Genomic DNA, 16,521 nt, shown 5'->3' on the forward strand with positions numbered 1-16,521 from the left:
AAATCTGAAAGTAAATGTAATTGTTAATACATTAGACCTGACAAAACACTACATGCACTGAGCAAGTTCTGTTTATGAATGCAAAATATCTACCATCATCTGAAATAATTAAAAATGAAAGTAGCATTACTTGTCTTTTCTAATTCCTCTTGACAGTCGTTTGAGCTTGATTGAAGAGTTTTTTCAAGTGCATATATCAGATTTTCTTTCAGATTTGAACAGAGTAGTTTTGCAATTCTTCTAAATTGAGATTTCATGTATTTAATCAAAAAGTTTAAAATATGATTGTTTTTAAAAGGCTAAAGATATTGTTTTGTTATGAAACATGCTAGTTTGACATTCTTGCCATTGTTTTATTATAATTTTGCATATGGCATAGAATACTTTGGTAACAGAATGCCAGGAATGCATAAATTAGACCAGCGATGCAAAAAAATGGAAAACATGAAGTTGAAGACAGACGAGGCCTAGTGAACAGAAGTAAGTGGTTATTAGATCTGCAGTACTGAAAAACTTACATTGAGAAAAATAATACAATGATTTGGGATGGGCTAACTTTTGATTCAAATTCAGAATTCTTGTTGTGGGAGTCTTCCAACAGTGATAAATGATGTTTCACTAACTTCCTTTAACAAGGTTTATTTGTGTGTCTTTTGATGTGATATGAGGCTAAACTTTGACAGGAAGATTACATAAGTGAAGCTTGCAATTGATGAAGTTGCAGAATTGTTCTTTTTTTTTTAATGTTTATTTCATTTTGATAAAGAAATAGAAACAAAATATACATTTAAAAAATGACACCAGGGAAAAACCAAAAATGAAAAACACTGAAATGGAGGTAGCACACCCCATTGTCAAGTGGATCTACTACCTTTAAACCTTGCACCATGTCCTACATTCCACTGAGAACTATGTGTAAATTAATTACTCTTTTTCTCAGTTCCATGACCAGCTGCTGCATAAAGCAATTATTTATAGCATCTAAGAAATTACCTCCATAGTATGTTATGAAGTGACACTTACCTAATCAGTATTTCGGTAATTGAAATCTCCCATTATTATTTTGTTGCCAATTTTATTAGCCTCTTTGCATTTTATATTATGCTTCTCATCCTGGCCAGTCAACAATAGTATACAACCACTACTATACTCTTCTCTTTCACACTTGGAATTTATTATCTATATAGATTCCAGGGCAGTTTATTTCCTGCAGATATTTTATCCTGCTTGACTCTGCGCTTAACATATAGTGGCACCCCTCCACCAATTTGATATGCCCTGACACGTCGATTTAATTTGCACCCCAGAATCACAGTGTCTCATTAGTTATCCTCCTTCAATCAGGTCTCTAAGATGCCTGCCTACAATGTTTATATCTTTAATACGTTCTATACATTGTAACTCTCCAGACTTTTTTCTCAGACTTTTGGGGCTCAGTATCCAAAACAGAACATCTATGTAAGTTAGCCAGATATCTTTGAAGAATACTAAGAAAAGGTTACATAGGGTAGAAAAGTAGCAATAAGTGCCAAAGGGGACCAGGTCCCTTTAAGTAAAGTGCAGAAAGTTTCCAAATTAACCCTGTCAACTATGAACAGGCTGTTAATACAAACAAAAACATACTTTGAAATGTCCATATACAAATGCTCGAAGTCTAAAAATTAACATGGAAAAGTTAGAGTGTATAGCATTGAATGGAAAGAAATGGTGGAAGAAAGATAACCAATGGGACACTGTGATACCAGGGTTCAAATTATATTGAAATGATAGAATGGATCAAATTGGTGGAGGGGTGGCACTATATGTTAACGAGAGCATTGAGTCAAATAGGATGAAAATTCTGTAGGAAACAAAATGCAATGTTGAATTTTTTATGGATGGAAATTCCAGGTGAAAAGAGAACAAAATAGTAATAGGGGTGTATTACCATCCACCTGGCCAGAATGAACTAATAGACAATGAAATGCTAAAATAAATTAGAGAAGCTAACAAAATCAGCAGCACGGTAATAATGGGTGATTTCAATTACCCCAGTATTGACTGGGTGAATGTTATATCAGGACATTATAGAGAAGTAAAGTTCCTAGATGAAATAAATGACTACTTCATGGAGCAGCTAGTATAAGAACCAACAAGAGGGGAAACTATTTTAGACCTACTCCTTAGTAGAACACAAGATTTAAGGTGAGAGGTAACAGTGTTGGAGCCACTTGGAAATAGTGATCACAACATTTTCAAAATTGACTTAATAACTAGAGAGAGTGAAAAACAGAAATCTCCTATGACAGCATTTAACTTTAAAAAAGGTGACTATGATAAAATGAGGAAAATGGTTAGGAAATAACTGAAAGGAGCAACTGCAAAGGTTAAGAGTTTAGCCCAGGCATGGATGTTGTTTGAAAATACCATATTGGAAGTCCAGAACAGATGTATTCCACAGAGTAAACAAGGTGAAAATAATGACTACTGGCACGGTTGAAAGGTGAGGTGAGAGAGGCTGTAATATCTAAAATAACATTTTTCAATAAATGGAAAAGGGATCCAAATAAAGAAAACAGGAACAGCATAAGATATAAGAAATATACCCATGTCAGAGGAACTGAAACAAATCTCAGTGAACCTGGATGATATACTAGGGCAAATTGATAAACTAAAGAGTAGCAAATCACTTGGATCAGATGGCATACATCCCAGAGTGCTGAAAGAACTGAGAAATGAAATTGTGGACCTACTATTGTAAAATTGTAATCTATTAATTATTGTGGATTGCTGCCAACTGGTTAAAAGATAGAAAACAGAAAGTAGGGCTAAATGGTAAATTTTTGCAATGGAAAAAGTTGAATAGTGAAGTGCCCCAAGGATCTGTTCTGGGACCAATGCTTTCTATATATTTATAAATGACCTGGAAATGGGAACAACAAGTGAGGTGATCAAATTTGCAGATGACACAAAATGATTCAAAGTTGTCAAATCACAAGAGGATTGTGAGAAATTGCAAGAGGACATTGCAAAATTGGGAGACTGGGCATGCAAATGGCAAATGAAATTTAAAATTGACAAGTGCAAAGTGATGCATTTAAGAAAGAGTAACCCAAATTATAGCTTCAAAATTCAAGATTCCACATTAGTAGTCAACACTCAGGAAAAGGATCTGGGTGTCATTGTTGAAAATAAGTTGAAATTTTCTGCTCAGTGTGTAGCAGGAGTCAAGAAAGCAAATAGAATGCTAGGGATTATTATGAAAGGAATGGAGAATAAAACAGAGAATATCATAATGCCTCTGTATTGCTCATGGTGCAACCTCATCTTGAATATTGTGTTCAGTTCTGGCCACCACATCTCAAGAAAGCTATAACAGAATTAGAAAAGATACAGAGAAGGGCGACCGAGATGATAAAGGGGATGGCACAATTCCCCTATGAAGAAAGCCTAAACAGGTTAGGACTCTTCAGTGTTGCGTGCCCCGTCCACGCTCAGCCCGCGCACGGGCCTGGTCACCTCTCCAACTCTCCTGCAGGTCCTGGGTCGGCCTCTCTAGCAGCAGCCGCAAGCTCCTCCTTCGGCGTCCCACGGCAGCAGTCGCTGGGCCTTCCTCAGTGCACCAGGCCTCACGGTGGGGCTCGGCATCCTACGTGGCGTCGGCCCCGCCCTTAGGCACATGTGCGCAGACTGCCTGGTCCCTTATAGGGCCAGGGGTGAGTCCTGGTTCTGCGGCGCGCCCTGATTGAATGCAGTACTAAAGGAAGTGCCTGCCTGCACTTCCTTGTCTTGGCAATCGGGTCGACACCGTGTGTGTAGTAGTTTGCCTCCATGTCTCATCGTTGTTCCAGCCTTGTTCCAGCCTTGTTCCAGCATTTTTCCAGTCCTGTTCCGGTGTCATTCTGTTCCAGCGTCCTTCTGTTCCAGCATCCCTCTGTTCTAGTATCCATCTGTTCTACGTTTCCCCAGGTAGTACCTCTTGGACTGACTCTCTGGTACTGACCTCTGCCTGTTTGACTACGTTTGATCACTGCCCAGATACTGACCTCTGCCTGCCTGTGACTATGCTGATCGCTGCCCAGATACTGACCCTGCCTGTCTATTCGACCACGTCTGACCACTGGAACCTGACCTCTGCTTTGGCTGACTACTCTCGGACTGACCTTTGGAACTTGACCTCTGCTACTACTGACCTTGCTTCCTCGATTCTGGCCTTGTTCCTAGCCTTGTCATCTCAGACTCTTTCTGGCCTTCTCTGATTCTGCACACCTCCACCTTTGACGTCGACCGCACACCCTTGATCCTGGTGTTAGGCTTGGCTCCTCAAGAAGGGAGGAGTTAGCAATCTGTTGTGGATTAGACTGCAGAGTTAGCAATCTGTTGTAGATCTGCTCCTCCAGAGAGGAGGAGTAGCAAACTAGTATAATTCTCCTGCTCGGAGTTAGCTATCTATTATCGAGCTCCTCCTGTAGGGGGAGTAGTTAGCAGTATGATATGGATCTCCTCCTGGAGAGAGAGGAGTTAACAATCTGTTATCAGTCCCTGCTGCTATGGATAGCAATCTGTTATGTCCGCCAGGGAGTTAGCAATCGATTATGGATCACTCTGCCAAGGGGAAGAGCTAACAATTGTAATACTCCATAGGCGGAGTTAATGATCTGTAGTGGGTTGGCTTCCCACAGAGTGGCAGTCGTATAATACCGCTCTAGTAGTGTAAGGAATGAACACTTGAGGTAAATTGGTGAATCCCTGGGCCGATGGCAGATGACAGCGCCCCCAGGAGGATATCCTGAGAGGGACCACCGGTTAGGCTGGAGTATGGAGACAAACACAGATAGTTCTTCATTTAGACAGGAAGTAGAACCACCAGAGGTGGAATTAGTGAGCTGAGATGCCCGGCAGGACTGAAGTCCTTCAGATACTGGAATTTTGGTCTCTGGGTTGCTGAGCTGTAGGGAGAGACTATAGGTAGTGAGTAGACAGGGTATACTGGATACATAGCTAGTAGTAGATGGTACACTCACAATTGTAGAGATCTGTAATGGCTTCTCTGCAACAGAGTCTTCAGTATATTCAGGAACAGGAGCCGTAGGTGAGTGCTGGTTCCTATAAGCAGTCTGAAATGAGAACTCACAATATCTGTGTATGAAATGGCTTATGGAAGAGAAGAGAATCTTTGGAGGATAGGCCCTCGTGGAGCGAGTACCGGTTCCTATCTGCAATCCACAATAATGACTCATGACCTGCGATAACATCTTAGACTGAAGAGAGTCTTGGAGATTAGGAACATAGGCCCTCGTGGAGCGAGTACCGGTTCCTATCTGAAATAGAACTCACTGTGTTCACGTCTGCGATTGCTTCCAGGTAGTCAGGAGTCTTCTGAGCATTCAGGGACGTAGGCCCTCGAGGAGCGAGTACCGGATCCCGTCTTAGCAATCTGAAATCAAGAAGAGAGAGAGCGGGGCCCCCGAGGAGTGGGTACCCCTGGTAAGGTGGTGGAGGCAGAGCAGCGGAGAATTCCCCTTGCTAACTTGATTTGTAGTTGCAAGCAAAGACCTTTTAAAGTGGAAGCAGATGACGTCGTGCCCTTGCTGGTACAAACTCTGGAGCGCGCGCACGCCTTTACGTCATCAGAAACATGGCGGATCCGCAGCGTCAGGCCAGCCCGGGGATTCCAGGAAGTACGGCGAGGAGAAGCCACGGCAGCATCTGTCTGTCAGACCCAAAGGGAGTCACCACTAAGGTAGAGAGGGTGGAGCGAGGGCGAGAACAGGCACGAACGCAACACCTGGTGGGCACACCATTGAACTTCCTTTCAGGGAGACCCTGCGAGGCTCACCTAAGTCCAAGCAGCCTGGGTCCCCAAGGGCACCACCTGGGGGGACCGCGGGCTTCCAGTGGTGAAGCTCCAGCTAGCCACTGTCTCCTCCTGTGCTCCACCTCCTGGTGGCAGGAGCTTCCTGGGTCTGACCAGGGAGCCTTCAGATACTGCTTCAGGACAAGGGTCCACCTCCTAGTATGACATTCAGCTTAGAGAAGAGATGGCTGAGGGGAGATATGATAGAGGTCTATAAAATAATGAGTGGAATGGAATGAGTAAATGTTAATCAGTTGTTTACTCATTCCAAAAGTACAAAGATCAGGGGACACATAATGAAGTTACTGGGTAATACATTTAAAATTAATAAGAGAAAATATTTTTTTACTTGGTGCATAATTAAGTTCTAGAATTCATTGTCAGAAGATATGGAGACAGCTATTGGTGTAGCTGTGTTTAAAAAAGATTTGGACAAGTTCCTTGAGGAAAAGTCCATTAACAATTATTAAGAGAGAGTTCCAGAAATCCACTGCTTATTCTTGGGATAAGCAACTTGGAATCTGTCTACCCCTTGGGACCCGTGTCAGGTACTTGTGACTTGACTTGGCCACTGTTGGAAACAGGATACTGGGCTTGATGGACCCTTGGTCTGATCCAGTATGGCAAGCCTTATGTTCTTATGTATGCAGTGAAGAAAGAGATCTATTTTTAATAGCAATATTAAACATATAACTGCATCTGACAAGATAAAACACCAGCCTTTATTTTCTCTGCTCTCACTGATTTTCTATGAGTAGAAAAAGGAGTTAATATACACTGCAGTGTGTATGTGTGTGTAACTCTTTTTCAACAACCTACATAAATCTACATAGTCATAGCATGCAGATAATGTATGGCATGCTTTATAAGAAAAGTGGCTGCTATCTGTTCTTATGTCTTGTGTCTTAACATTAGTAGAGGTATACACAGTGCTAGAGGACACTAGAATGTAATGCTAAAAATCCCTAGCTATTACAAGGCAGTGAGTATTTTATATTCCATCATGCCACATGAAGGAAAAGGTAGACATGGCATGGAAACAACAATGGCAGAGAAAGATTTCCATTCTCCTCCAGAGAGACCCAGGGCAAGCACATGCATCACAACTCATAATAACATTCAAAAAAAAGTGTGCATCTCAGATGCATATTTAGCTCTCAAAAGGTAATGCCTAACATCTACGATTGGGGTCTCCACATTTTTGGAGGAGTCAATCGATATAATACAAAAGAGGGCTACCCTATTTGTTTCTATGTTATTGGAATCGGATAAAGATAGAGTGTTTGGGGATTTCCTCAAACACAGGGATATGTCCTTTTGTGGACAAAATATTCTGATGTTCCCGGATGTCTCCAGGGCCACTCAGGCCAAAAGGAGACATTTTCTGTCTTTAAAGAGTAAAGTAGTAGCCCTAGGGGCAACTTTCTTTCTGAACTATCCAGCTATCTGTATTATTTCTTTTAGAGGAAAGAAATACAGTTTTATAGACCCATTACATTTGGAGACTTTTATTTCAGATAAAGATATAGATCGAGGAAATAGTTTAGAAGGTCAGAAATAGAATTTTCATGTCTCTCTCTCCTATTTTGTATTGAATATTGTATAATTTAATATATGGTTTAATCTCTCCCATTATATAGGTAATGTAAGAGAGATAAATGTTTTCTTATTGTTTAATAATGATATGGATAAGTTTTAATTATCTGTATTACTTATTTGAAATTTTGTTTAAAAGTTTTAAATGAAAATTCAATAAAGAAATAATTAAAAAAAAAAAAAGGTAATGCCTGCCTGGAGCAGGCGTTAATAGCTGAAGGCCGGATTTTAAAAGGGTTACGCGCATAAGGTACGCGCATAACCCTTTTAAAACACCTCTGCGCGCGCCAAGCCTATTTTGCATAGGCTTCCGGCGCACGCAAAGCCCCGGGACGCACATAAGTCCAGGGGGTTTCGGGGGGGGGGGGTGGGTGTCGGGGGCGTGTCACAATCTGCGTGTCATCGGGGGGCATGTCCGGGGGGCGTGACGTGGCCGGCACATCATCAAGGGGCAGTGCAGTGGGCGTGGTTTCGGCCTGAGGGCATTCCAGGGGCATGGCCATGGCCTCTGCACCAGCCCCCGGACCGGAAGATGGCGTGTGGCAGCTGGCCCGGCGCGCGCAAAGTTACGCCTGCTTCGAGCAGGCGTAACTCTCGTGACAGAGGTAGGGGGGAATTTAGATAGGGCCGGGGGGTGGGTTAGGAAGGGGAAGGGAGGGGAAGGTGGGGGGAGGCGGAAGAAAAGTTCCCTCCGAGGCCGCTCTGATTTCGGAGCAGCCTCGGAGGGAACGGGCAGCGCACGCAGGGCTCAGCACGAGCAAGTTGCACAAATGTGCATCCCCCTTGCTCGCGCTGACCCCGGATTTTATAAGATATGCGCGGCTACGCACGTATCTTATAAAATCCAGCGTACTTTTGTTTGCGCCTGGTGCGTGAACAAAAGTACACGTGTGCATAGATTTATAAAATCTACCCCTGCGCGCATGTAAAAGAAGTACAGAAAAGCAGAAAAAACTCAGCATCCGTTTTTCAATACTGGCAGATGGCCGGTTATGAAAACCGATGCCGAGTTTACCTGCGTCGGTTTTCGTAACCAGCAGCCGCGGTGAGGTCACGTTAGCAAGGAGGCTCTAAGGTCGCGCAAGTGACCTTAGCGCCTCCTTGCTAGCACGACCCCCCTAATTTGTATATAGCAAGGCGCCCCCCTTGCTGGCGCCATGCGCATGTTAAGAAAGCGAGCACTGAAAAGTCACCAACCACTTTCCACGTTTCATATAGCATCGGCCCCAAAGTTTGTCCCTGCAGTCTCCAGGCCACTTGTTAAGGATATATACATGGCTCTGACATATAGCAAATATGATATTAATGAAATCAGTTGGAAGCATAGAGGAGTGGCAGCTCCCAAGGGTTCCTGATTTATAGCACCCTTTCAGAAACATGCTGGCTTGTTTTTGCCTCTGACTCTACAATGTGGCAGTGCTTCAAATGTCACCTTTCTGTGGCATAGACGCCAAAGGAGGTACTAGCTAGAATGACAAGTTCCACATTTTACTGAGATGTGTCATATTCTTGGTCCTGTCAACTTATTTCAAGTTTAGTCCTGTTCTACATTTTACCTAGTTTAGTCCTGTCATTGATAGATACCAGGTTTAGTCTTTAGTGAAGCCTCCTTCGTACTTGAACTGTTAAGTTTCCATTAGACTGTATGTTACCATTTGAATATGTTGTACATTAGGGATGTGAATCGTTTTTTGATGATTTAAAATATCGTCCGATATATTTTAAATCGTCAAAAATCATTAGAGCCGCGATACAATAACAATTCCCCCGATTTATCGTTAAAAAATCGTAAGTCAGGGGAAGGGGGAGGGGAAGGGGAGGGCGGGAAAACCGGCACACTAAAAGAACCCTAAAACCCACCCCGACCCTTTAAAATAAATCCCCCACCCTCCCGAACCCCCCCCCCCCCAAAATGCCTTAAATTACCTGGGGTCCAGAGGAAGGGTCCCGGTGTGATCTCTTACTCTCGGACCTCCGTGCGTTGTAGAAATGGCGCTGGCGCTACCTTTGACCTGTCATATGACATATGGCGCCGGCCGTACGGCAACATGATTCGACTGCAGGAGGTCGTTCCGGACCCCCGCTGGACTTTTGGCAAGTCTTGTGGGGGTCAGGAGGCCCCCCCAAGCTGGCCAAAAGTCCCTGGGGGTCCAGCGGGGGTCCGGGAGCGATCTCCTACGCTCCTGACGTCGGGGGACGTCAGGAGATCCGAGAGTAAAAGATCACACCGGGACCCTTCCTCTGGACCCCAGGTAATTTAAGGCATTTTGGGGGGGTTCGGGAGGGTGGGGGATTTATTTTAAAGGGTCGGGGTGGGTTTTAGGGATGTTTTAGTGTGCCGGTTTTCGATTTACACGATTTACACGATATTTAAAAAACCCAAACTACGACGATCCGATTCCCTCCCCCTCACAGCCGAAATCGATCGTTAAGACGATCAATCACACGATTCACATCTCTATTGTACATCACCATGGTTGAATTTCTTATTTAAAGAGGAGGCTAATAAAAGAAAACTTGGGATGAGGCCATGGGGAGAGGACCAAGGAAGGAGTCTCAAGGGGAAGAGGACAAGAGCCAAGGCACTCAGGAAGGGGCTATGAAAGAGCGGAACCACTTGGGAAGAAGCCTTGAGGTTGGGGGCTTGCAGCATTCAGAAATGGGCCATGGAAGGTAGCAGGAGTACAGGAGAAGAAACACTCAGGAAAGCCCTGAGGGAGAGGACCAGGGAAGGGGGCACAGCAGGAAGAGGACAGAATGGAAGGGAAGGGGTGGGGGGCAAGCAAGTCTAAACCTACCCCTCATGTATAGTGGCTATATGTAATGGAGTTTCAGATGTTTTCAGTAGAATCACTTAATGTTGTTGACAAGAGTGGGAATTGGAAAACTGATTTTTCTTCCTGCCAGGTCTCCTAACAAGGAACAAGGGTCTGTAACCCACCAGTCTCCCGGAGGTAGAGAGGGAAGGCAGAATCCATAAATGGAAATCACTTGGAATCAAAAGCATTAAGCAAATGAATTCAAAATATCAAAGTTTATTTTTAGATGAAACAATTGTAAACTGGAGTAGACTTAGTTTTTGGGTACTTGCCAGGTTCTTATGGCCTGGATTGGCCACTGTTGGAAACAGGATGCTGGGCTTGATGGACCCTTGGTCTGACCCAGTATGGCAATTTCTTATGTTCTTATGTTCTTAGCAACAACTGAATATATGCAATAAGACAAATTGCATTTGCAATAAACAAGAGAAACAAATAAGAGATCTTTTCTTTCTGTTATAGATTATTGAAATGAAAAGTATATAAAAGTGTTTAAATAAATAAATAAATAAGAACAGGTTCTGATAATCTAAATATTCTGTAGCTTAGTCTTTACAAATGTTGTTATGGTATAGGTGTTAAATGTTGATATGAAACTTTTGTAAAGAACTTGAATTTTTAGATGTTCTATCTCTTTGAAGAAAAAGGAAAGGTACGTATGACTGATGGTACTTATTTTTGTCCTTTCTGTTACTTGTTCAGAATCATAGCTGGCATGGCTGAGGAGCTCTGTGAACCTCCTCTCTCTCTCTCTCCCCTGCCTCCTGAAGTCTCTGCTCCTAGAATGTGTTGTCTTCTATGGGTGGTAGAACTCTTTACCTGATGCTTTACCTAAAATAATAAGTATAGGCTATCTATGCTATTTCCTGTGTCTTTTCAATAGATATACTATTATGTAACTTTGTGTTATCTCAGTGGCTAGTTAAACTTATCTTATCATAGTAGAGAAATAAATAATCATAGTTTACCTAATCTAGAGTCTTCTGAGGGAATGTGTAAGATTGTGATGTTGTGTGAAATGTATTTCATTCATTCCTTTTGAGAATGGCACCCCAGTAAGGTATCGGGGTGCCCAGCATACTGTGGGTGCCAGGCACGATTCACGCTGGCTCCTGTGAGGAGGGGGAGGGCGGGCCGCCGAGCACAGAGGGGGTTTTTGCACCCAGCATGCAAGCCCATTGGCTGGCTTCAGGTGTGAGAGCTTTGAATTTCCTACCCAATTGGGTAGGAGCCTGGCTGGGGGGGTATCTCTGGAGCAATGGCAGCAATTGCTTGCCTGCCATTGCTCGTGGACGCTGCTTGTGCTGTCCCTTCCCTGGCACCGTTTTCTTTCTGACAGCAAGTGGAGTTGGAGGAGGCGGCTGTGGCACCCGGAGAGGCAGGCGAGGCGGTGTGATTTGTCCCCCAGGCACCCATGAGGAGCATGACACTCGGGAGCCGGAAGAGGGAGGGGTGTGTCTCAGTCAGGTGTTGCTGGGCCCGTATGCATCGAGGCCAGGAGGGGGACCGAGCCAGTCACCATGCCGAGCTGTGTAGGATCCTCCTGCACTAAGGACGGGCGTCTTCGCTTATTTGGGGCATTCCGGATTAGTCAGTTGGTGGCCAGAGCCACTAAGGGATGGGAGTCTTTTGGGTTGCTCACCTAGCATGTCACTTTGGCAGCGGATTCCATTATTTTATTTATACCACGATCTAAGACGGACCAGCTGGGGAAGGGTGCGTCCGTAGGCTTGCAAGCCATCGCAGGTTGCAGGACATGTCCTGTGGCGAATTGCATAGCCTTTGTGGCAGAGCACTCCTCGGGGGAGTCCAGATTTTTGATACACTCGGATTTTTGTCCGCTTACCAAATTTCAATTTGAATAAGTGTTACGGTTGGGTTTAAGCACCCTCGGGTTGGACGCGTCCCATTTCGGAATGCATTCTTTCCGAATGGGTACAGAGACTTCCGCCACTCGGGCGGGTTTGTCAGGTGAAGTGATTTATGACTCCTTGCTGGATGGGGGCAGTGGTTGTGGGTGTGAATATTTCAAATGTTAATGACACAAGGTTTGGATGGCCTGGATCTGTGCATCTTGCTGGCATGTGGTGGGTGCATAGTGTGGCCTATGTAACTTTCTTGAGCTAGGGTACCTGGATGTTGTGCAATAAAGCTGCGGCCTGTTTGATCCCCATTTCTTGTCTGAGTTTTCATTGCTATTGATTGTGAGAGGGTGGGTGCTGGGAGAGGAGTTGGTCCTGGCTACCCATATTACTATTTCTTCCACTTCTCTTTTATTGCTCTGATTCTGGAAGTATTCTACTGATGTTTCTACAGACAATTATTTGTGATAATACCTTCCTTGCCAGTATCATTTGCATTTGTTTCTTAGATATCAATGTCATTTATCTTTACCAGAAATGGTGCTATCTGGAATATCCCTTGCAAGTTGTGACCACTTACAGTAGAAATAATCTGGTTAGGCAATTACACCTAAAGAATCTAATGTCAAAATTTAACCTTTCCCAGGATTTAATTTATGCACTGAGTATGGTGTGTCAGAAAATTTCTCAGTACCCTGAGTTTATGTTTATCTGTCTATCTATTATGACACCCCCTCACAGCTTTGCCTCACCAGCCACTGATGAGTATCTATACAAGAGGACTTTGATAACTTACGCTTGTAGCACATCAGCTATGTGTAAAAATAATTTTCCCAGACTCTCCTCTCTTTCAGATTCAAATTCCTAATTAAGCTGAATAAATATCATGCACTTCATCTGTAATTAACAGGTATCTAGGGGCCTCATTTACTAAGGGATTTTTCTTTCTGTGTCTATAGGAAAAATGCCTAGTAAATCAGACCCTAGGCCTACACTCTCTCTCTTACCTTCAGCTTTTGTTTTAGCAACCTGTATGAGCTAAACATTTCACACACACACTCACAAGGGCTTCATTTTCAAAAGCTTTTACACACTTAAAACTAGAGATGTGCATCGTTTTTTGTGTTCATGTCGTTCTTCGTTTTTCGGCCACCATGGAAAATGTCGTTTTTTTTTCGGTTCGGGTCTTTTTTTCCGCGAAAAATCGATTTTTAGTTAGTGCACGCTAAATCCCCATTAGTGCGCGCTAACTCCCATTAGCGCGCACTAACAAAAACCGTTAGATTTTGTTAGTTTTTGTTAGTGCGCGCTAACGGGAGTTAGCGCGCACTAACAGGGAGTTAGCGCGCACTGACTCCCGTTAGTGCGCACTAATCGGAAAAACAAATTTTTGCGAAAAAATGGGAAAATCCTGATTTTTTTCGGGCTCCCTGAAACATGCCGAATTGGACAATTTCGTTGCAATTTTCCAATTCGGCAAAAACGAATGCACATCTCTACTTAAAACTGGGTTTTTCACACATAAATGCACTTCATCCATTAAAGTGGGCTTTTGAAAATTGCACTAAAACATGCCATTGAATTGTTTATAGGATTTACGCACGTAAATGCACTTTACGTGCGTAAATGCTTTTGAAAATTGTTACGATAGTTTGTTACATTTACACACGTAACTCCTTTGAAAATTCACCTGTGTGTTAACATTCCCTCTATGATTAAAATTGTTGCGTAGGCACTGGAGCAGTCAGTGTGAAAGAGATGTAAGTGAACCATCTGCACTGTTTAACACCAACTGGCCCTCTCCCAGCATTCTATAACTAGAGTGAGAAAATAGTTCTAAGGAGTGTTTTAAGAAGGCATTTAAAATGCATGAAACTCTTCGATACTGCCCTGCTTTAGTTAACCATAACAGATCAGAATTTTAAGTGTTATTCAAACTATTTGACCTCAAGTGGGATGAATTATTACACAGCGCCTCATGAGGTTGCTAGGTTATTATGGATATTGGTTTTAATTCAGCATTCCAAACAATTTGGGAATGTTGTCAAGTTCAGCTCAAGCTTGATTTGTCAAGGCAAAAATCCGGAGTGGATTGTAAAAATTGTCCAGAATGGAGTTAAATAAACTTACTTTTGTAAATTATTTTCTTTCAGAATATATTCTGTGGCCACTTTTAATATGTTAGATGAAGCTTTTGTACTTTTTGAACCTTATTTTACCCAAATTTGTCCCAAAAATGAAGAGAAATTGCAGTAGTGTCAAAACCGTTTATTTTAAAGTAAAACAAACAAACAAATAATTAAGGCTCATTTGGAACTGCATTAATGTTCTCAGGGATTTGTTAATTTATTCAACTAATTTTAGACATTTTTAAACCCTTTTGTATCGCCATAAAAAAATCATCAATTTTTAGTCCTTTTTTTAATCGTTATAAACTGCTTCTAAGATCCATTTGAGGCTTCGGGGCAACCCTTCAGATTTCCCTTATGTTTATTTTAATTTAAATATTTTAAATGTTTTTGCATTTAATGACACTAGGATTACCGGGGTCCTTTCTGGCACTTTAAACTTCCTTAGGAGCCTCCCTGTTTTCCCCCACTTGGGACAGGGCCCTATTAAATTTGTAATGTATTTACTCACATTTAATACTTTCATTTAATTATGGCAAAGCAGTGAGATAGGAAGTGATATCAATCACCAGTCTACTTTCTAGTATTGTGGCCTACTTCCTTTTAGAGCTGGGGGCTTCTGCAGTGCCCCAAGATACTGAAACTAGGCTTCTTATGACAGCGGCAGCTCTTCAATGCTGCCACTGCAAAATGAAAGTAAACCGCCACAGCCAGGTTGTCACCACCATGACCTGGAGGAAAATTGCTGCAGGCTCCACCCCCTTTCACAGTTGTGGGAGGAAGCAAATTGCTCTCATGGATGCCTGGAATCTGGCTCCCTGCCCTACTTTCATCTCAGCATCACAACACTACCTCTCTAAAAGCTGCCTCTCTTCTCCTGGAGCAAATTGACACTGCTTTTTTTTTTCTCTTGCATCTTAATGCTGCCTCCAAATCAAAATCTTCTTTATGGGCCACAGCAATCCTGTGCATAGCCCCCAACATCTTTATCACAGCTAACCCCAACCAACAAAAAACTAAAGAAAAGTGATCAGCACCACTGAAACCTTGGAAGCCAAGTCAGTGTGTTATGACTATCGGTCACAGATGGCTGCGACCACTATTACTCACTTAGTGCCTCGCTGCCCTCTCTCCTCTGGGAAGACTCGCAGCTGTGGCTAGCTGCCTCCGACCCTCATGGCTCCATTCCAGGACGCCCCAGGGTGGCGAGGACGTCGCTGACTGCCATGTCTCTCCCAGGCCTTCCTAGGCGCATGCGAGCGCTCCATGGCCTTTCTTTAAGGACGCCAGGGCGAGAACCTCAGGGGCATCTCCCCTTGATGACATCACTAGCCCTGGACTCTTAAGCACCACTGGGGCCTGGCTCTAATCGACTTGGCAATGAGTTCCTTCCTTGCTGAATCTTGTTTTCTCGCTATGGACACTGGTTCCTGGTTCCTGCTTCTCCTGGCGTGAGACACTCTCGGGTACCCGCTCCTCGGAGCCCCTGCTCCTGTCTCTGGCTATCTGCCCTTGGACACTGTCTGCCATCTCCCCTACTCTTCGGGGCTACTCCAGGAACTACTCTACCCGTGAGATGCTACTTCAGTGTACCCCGCTCTGTGGACCATTGCCGTTCTACTCTACCCATGAGACCATTGCCGTTCTACTCTACCCATGAGACTCTACTTCGGTGTACCCCGCTCTGCGGACCATTGCCGTTCTACTCTACCCGTGAGACTCTACTTCGGTGTACCCCGCTCTGCGGACCATTGCCGTTCTACTCTACCCGTGAGACTCTACTTTGGTGTACCCAGCTCTGCGGACCATTGCCGTTCTACTCTACCCGTGAGACTCTACTTCGATGTACCCTGCTCTGCGGACCATTGCCGTTTTACTCTACCCATGAGACTCTACTTCGATGTATCCTGCTCTGTGGACCATTGCCATTCTACTCTACCCATGAGACTCTACTTCGATGTACCTCGCTCTGCAGACCATTGCCGTTCCACTCTGCCTTGTGGAGAACAATGTAGGTGTACCCCACCCTGCAGGCCACTGCCTCACTGCTCTGCTTCATGGAGACCTAGCACCTGGTGTACTCCACTCTGTGGGCCATTGCCAGTGCTTTGTGGACTTTGGAGTGCACCGCGCTTCCCCGCTCCTCGGGGCAGTGCCTTGTGTTACTTCTGTTCTTTCATTCTGTTCCCTGCTCCTCGGGGTAGAGTCCTGCCTATCTCAGACTGTATCGCACTCCCCTGCTCCTCGGGGTAGTGTCCTCTTGCACTGCCAGAAACCCC

General features: G+C 43.9%; 1 long non-coding RNA gene across 1 annotated transcript in view; it reads left to right on the forward strand.

The window, feature by feature from the left end:
* Nucleotides 1–383: 383 nt before the first annotated feature.
* The window catches only part of LOC115086126, a 68,531-nt gene continuing 52,393 nt past the window's right edge, over nt 384–16,521 (forward strand). Inside the window, exon 1 of the long non-coding RNA XR_003855092.1 lies at nt 384–480. This is a non-coding gene — a long non-coding RNA (uncharacterized LOC115086126). The remainder of the gene's footprint in view (nt 481–16,521) is intronic.

The sequence above is a fragment of the Rhinatrema bivittatum genome, chromosome 2 (genome assembly GCF_901001135.1).
Source record: "Rhinatrema bivittatum chromosome 2, aRhiBiv1.1, whole genome shotgun sequence".
In the NCBI taxonomy this organism is placed as follows: domain Eukaryota; kingdom Metazoa; phylum Chordata; class Amphibia; order Gymnophiona; family Rhinatrematidae; genus Rhinatrema; species Rhinatrema bivittatum.